Below are 6515 nucleotides of genomic sequence, written 5' to 3'. Positions count from 1 at the left end.
CCAGTACCATTTGTTGAAAAGGCTGTCCTTTCCCTATTGAGTGTTCTTGGCATCCTTGTTAAAAATCATTTGGCCATATATTTGAGGGTTTATATCTGGTCTCTTCTGTTTTATTCTACAGCACCCTGTGTCTGTCTTATGCCCCTGCCACACTCTTTTGATTACTGTAGCTTTGTAGTAAGTTTTGAAATCAGAAAGTGTGAATCTTCTAACTTTGTTCCTTTTCAGGATTGTTTTGGCCATTCAGGGTTGAATTTAATCAAATACATGTTTTAGAATCTCTCCAGATGATTGTTTCTTTTCTCCCCTTTAATGTGTTTAAACAAAACCTTGCAATAAAAGATTTCGTTTGCAAAATATATTCAAAGTCTCAAAAGAGAAAAATCTGCCACCTAGAATACTCTACCCAGCAAGATTATCATTTAGAATAGGTGGAGAAATAAAGAATTTCTCAGACAAGCAAAAACTAAAAGAATACAGCAATACTAAACCTATCCTAAAAGAAATATTGAAAGGTCAGCTCTAAATAGAAGAGAAGCAAGAAGAAATAGGAAGGAGTAAATCCAACTGGAAAGTAAATCACTTAAATTACCCAGTATACAGATCAAAAAGAAAAAAAAACCTATTTGTGAAAGCAATGATAAACACAAGGAACAGCAAAAGGATAAACATGAAGATGTAAAAAGGGACATCAAAATCATAAAGTGTGAGGAAGGAGAGTAAGAAAATCCAGATTCTTTTTCTTTATTTTTAAAAATTTATTTATTTTATTTATTTTTACTTTTTTGGGCTGTGTTGGGTCTTCGTTGCTGCGCACAGGCTTTCTCTAGTTGCAGCGAGCAGGGGCTACTCTTCGTTGCAGTGCACGAGCTCTTCATTGTGGTGGTTTCTCTTGTTGCAGAGCATGGGCTTTGGGCATGCAGGCTCAGTAGTTGTGGCTTGCAGGCTCTAGAGCACAGGTTCAGTAGTTGTGGCACATGGGCTTAGTTGCTCTGTGGCATGTGGGATCTTCCCGGACCAGGGCTCAAACCTATGTTCCCTGCATTGGCAGGCAGATTCTTAACCACTGTGCCACCAGGGAAGCCCTCTTTTTCTTTTTTTTTAGAATGTGTTTGAGTCTATATCACTATCAGTCTAAAGCAAGCAGATATAGGAAGGGGTTAACATATTGGAAAAACAGGGTAACCACAAATAAAAAACTTACAATAGAGTCACAAAAACCTAACAGAAGAGAACACAAGTGTAAAATAAAAGGAAATCATCAAACCACAAAAAGAAAAACAAAAAGAAAAAAGAAAGGAACACAGAAGAAATAAAGAATCAACTGGAAAACAAGGTTTGAAATGGCAATAAATACATATATATCAATAATTACCTTAAAAGTCAATGGACTGAATGTTCCATTCAAAAGACATAGAGTGGCAGACTGGATTTAAAAGACAAGAGCTTACAATATGCTGCCTACAAGAGACCCACTTTAGGGAAAAGGGCACACATAGATTGAAAGTGAGGGGATGGAAAAAGATATTTCATGCATGGACTTCCCTGGTTGTGCAGTAGTTAAGAATCTGCCTACCAATGAAAGGGACATGGGTTTGATCCCTGCTCTGGGAAGATCCCACATGCCACGGATCAACTAAGCCTGTGTGACACAACTACTGAGCCCACATGCTGCAACTAATGAAGCTTGTGTGCCTAGAGCCCATGCTCCACAACAAGAGAAGCCACCACAATGAGAATCCTGCACACCAAAACAAAGAGTAGCCCCCGTTTGCCACAACTAGAGAAAGCACACATGCAACAATGAAGACCTAATGCAGCCAAAAAAAAAAAAAGTTATTTCATTCAAATGGACACGACAAGGAAGTGAGAGTTGCAATACTCATATCAGACAAAATAGTCTTTAAAGCAAAGGTAATAAAGAAAGATAAAGAAGTACACTATATAATGATAGAAGAATCAATACAAGAAGAGACTTTTACACTCATCAACATATATGCAAATACATAAAACAAATACTAACAGACATAAACGGAGAAATCGATATGAATACAATAATACTAGGAGACGTTAACATCCCACTCACATCAATGGACAGACCTTCCAGACAGAGAACCAATGAGACAACAGAGGTCCTAAATGATACAATAGAACAGTTGGACTTAATTGATATTTTCAGGGCACTACATCCGAAAAAACCACAGAATATACATTCTTTTCAAGTGCACATGGAACATTCTCTAGAATTGACCACATCTTAGGGCAAAAAACTAACTTCAAGAAATTTAAGAGTGTACAAATTATTTCAAGCATCTTCTCTGACCACAATGGCATGAAACTAGAAAACAACCACAGGAAAAGAAATGAGAAAAGAATGATTATATGGAGACTAAATAACATGATACTAAAAAACCAATGAGTCAATGAGGAAGTCATAAAGGAAATTTAAAAATATCTTGAGACAAATGACAATGAAAACATAACCTACAAAATCTATGGGATGCAGCAAAAATATTTCTTAGAGGGAAGTTCATAGCAATTCAGACTTTCATCAAAAGGAAGAAAAATCTCAAATAAACAACTTAACCTACCACCTAAAATAATTAGAAAAAGAAGAACAAAACCTAAAGTCAGCAGAAGGAAGGAAATAATAAAGATCAGCGAGAAAATAAATAAATAGAGATTTTTAAAAAACAATAGAAAAAAGCAACAAAAACAAGAGCTTGTTCTTTGAAAGCATAAACAAAATTAACAAATCCCTGGCCAGGCTCACAAAGAAGAAAAGAGAGAGAATCCAAATAAACAAAATAAGAAATTAAAAAGGAGAAATCTCAACTGATACTACAGAAATTTATAAAAAATAAGAGAATACTATGAACAATTATATGCCAACAAATTTGACAACCTAGAAGAAATGGACAACTTCCTAGAAACATACAGCCCAGCAAAATTGAATCAAGAAGAAATAGATAATTTGAACAGACCTATCACTAGAAGTGAAATAGAATCTGTAATTTAAAAACTTGCTACAAACAAAAGTCCAGGACCAGATGGCTTCACAGGTGAATTCTACCAAACATACAAAGAAGAACTTATACTGATTCTTCTCAAATTCTTCCAAAAGATTGAAGAGGAGGGAACACTCCCAAAGACATCCTATGAAGCCACCATCACCCTGATACCAAAACCAGACAAAGACACCACCAAAAAAGAAAATTACAGGCCAATATCTTTGATGAATATAGATGCAAAAATTCTCAACAAAATATTAGCAAACTGAATCCAGCAACACATAAAAATGATCATACACCACGACCAAGTGGGATTCATCCCTGGTTCACAAGGATGATTCAACATATGCAAATCAATCAATCAATGTAATACACCACATTAACAAGAGAAAAGGTAAAAACCACATGATCATCTCAATAGATGCAGAAAAACCATTTGACAAAATTCAGCATCAATTCATGAAAAAAAACCTCTTACCAAAGTGGGAATAGAGGGAACATATCTCAAGATAATAAAAGTCAGTTATGACAAACCCACAGCCAATATAATACTCAATGATGAGAAGTTGAAAGGCTTCCTGCTAAAATCTGGAACAAGACAAGGATCCCCACTCTCACTTCTCTTCAACATAGTATTGGAAATCCCAGCCACAGCAATCAGACAAGAAAAAGAAAAGTTATCCAAATTGGAAGGGAAGAGGTAAAATTGTCACTATATGCAAATTACATGATACTATATATAGAAAACCTAGGAACTCCACACAAAAACAACTAGATCTAATAAACGAATTCAGCAAAGTAGGAGGATAGAAGATTAACATTCAGATATCAGTTGCATTCCTTTACCCTAACAATGAAATATTAGAAAGGGAATGCAAAAAAAAGATACTTTTTAAAATTGCACCAAAGAAAGAAAAATACCTGGAGTAAACCTGACCAAGGAGGTGAAATATTTATATGCTGAGTACTATAAAACATTAATAAAGGAAATAAAAGAGGATTCAAAGAAATGGAAAGATATCCTATGCTCTTGGATTGGAAGAATTAATATTGTTAACATGGCAATACTACCCAAAGCAATCTACAGATTTAATGTGATCCCTATCAAATTACCCATGACATTTTTTCACAGAATTAGAACAAATAATCCAAAAATTTATATGGAACCATAAAAGATCCAGAATTACCAGAGCAATCCTGAAGTGAAAAAAACAAAGCAGGAGGCATAACTCTCCCAGACTTCAGACAATACTGCAAAGCTACAGTAATCAAAACAGTGTGGTATTGGTACAAAAACAGGCATATGGCTCAATGGAACAGAACAGACAGAGCAGAAATAAACCTACACACCTACAGTCAATTAATCTTCAAAAAAGGAGGCAAGAATATAAAATGGGGAAAAGACAGTCTCTTCAGCAAGTGGTGCTGGGAAAGTTGGACAGCTTCATGTAAATCAATGAAGTTAGAACACACCCTCACACCATGCACAAAAATAAACTCAAATGGCTTAAAGACTTAAACATAAGACATAACACCATAAAACTCCTAGAAAAAAGCATAGACAAAACATCCTCTGACATAAACTGTATGAATGTTTTCTTAGGCCAGTCTCCCAAGGCAATAGAAATAAAAGCAAAAATAAACAAATGGGACCTAACCAAACTTACAAGCTTTTGCACAGCAGACCATAAAAACAAACAAAAAACCAAACAAAAAACAAAAGACAACCTACAGAATGGATGGGAGAAAATATTTGCAAATGATGCAATAGACAAGGGCATAATCTCCAAAATATACAAACAGCTCACACAACTCAACAACAAGAAAACAAACGGCCCAATCAAAAAATGGACAGAAGACCTTAATAGACATTTCTCCAAAGAAGACACACAGATGGCCAGTAGGCACACGAAAAGATGCTCAACATCACTAATTATTAAAGAAATGCAAATCAAAACTACAATGAGGTACCACCTCACACCAGTTAGAATGGTTGTCATTAAAAAGTCTACAAATAACAAATGCTAGAGAAAGTGTGGAGAAAAGGGAACCCACCTACACTGTTGGTGGGAATGTAAGTTGGTACAGCCACTACGGAAAACATTATGGAGGTTCCTCAGAAAACTAAAAATAGAATTATCATATGATCCAGCAATCCCACTCCTGGGCATATACCTGGACAAAACTATAATTCAAAAAGGTACATGCACCCCTATGTTCATAGCAGCACTATTCACAATAGCCAAAACATGGAGACAACCTAAATGTCCATCGACAGATGAATGGATAAAGAAGATGTGGTACATATATACAATGGAATACTACTCAGCCATAAAAAGAACAAAATAATGCCATTTACAGCAATATGGATGCATCTAGAGCTTATTATACTAAGTGAAGTAAGTCAGAAAGAGAAAGACAAACACCATATCATATCACTTATATGTGGAATCTAAAATATGGCACAAATGAACCTATCTACAAAACAGAAACAGACTCATAGCCATAGAGAACAGACTTGTGGTTGCCAAGGGGGAGTGGGGAGGGAGAGAGATGGACTGGGAGTTTGGGGTTGGTAGATGAAAACCGTAACATTTAGGATGGATAAACAACAAGGTCCTAATATATAGCACAGGGAACTATGTTCAATATCCTCTGATAAACCATAATGGAAAAGAATATAAAAAAAAGAATATATGAGTATAACTGAGTCACTTTGCTGCACAGCAGAGATTGGCACAACATTGTAAATCAACTATACTTCAATAAAAAATTTTTAAAAAAATATGTGTGGACACAACTATGTTTACTTACATTTATAATTTTGAGCTTACAGGTAACTGGGTAGCTTCCACAGATAAGAGACAGTTTCACTTTGACATCTTGTATGTTGTATGAAACAAAGAGGTGAATAGTTTTCTTTCTTGGACATTTGAGATTTAAAAAGGTACAAGAAATCTTATGGATTGATGAGTCACATAGTAGGTAAGGTATGGTTATTGTTTATAATGAGGGATTTCAGTACTTCTTTGTACATCTACATAATGCTTAATACTCCTGAGCTCCATAAAGTTAGCGTCCTACATAAAAAAAAAGATTTCTTAAAGATAAATAATTTCTGCATTCTGGAGAGAACTCCTACTTGATTGCATTTTTTTCTTTTAATTCCTTGCTTGGTTCAATTTACTAAAATTTGAACTAAGATTTTTTTTTTTTTTTTTTTTTTTTTTTGCAGTACTTGGGCCTCTAACTGTTGTGGCCTCTCCCATTGCGGAGCACAGGCTCCAGACGCGCAGGCTCAGCGGCCATGGCTCACGGGCCTAGCCGCTCCGCGGCACGTGGGATCTTCCCGGACCGGGGCACGAACCCGTGTCCCCTGCATCGGCAGGTGGACTCTCAACCACTGCGACACCAGGGAAGCCCTGAATTAAGATTTTTAACATTTATATTAATAAGTGAGGCTGATCAATATCAGGAATTGACAAATTTTTTCTGTAAAGGTCA

This window comes from Physeter macrocephalus, chromosome 4 (assembly GCF_002837175.3).
Source record: "Physeter macrocephalus isolate SW-GA chromosome 4, ASM283717v5, whole genome shotgun sequence".
Lineage (NCBI taxonomy): Eukaryota > Metazoa > Chordata > Mammalia > Artiodactyla > Physeteridae > Physeter > Physeter macrocephalus.
This window is presented reverse-complemented; position numbering follows the sequence as displayed.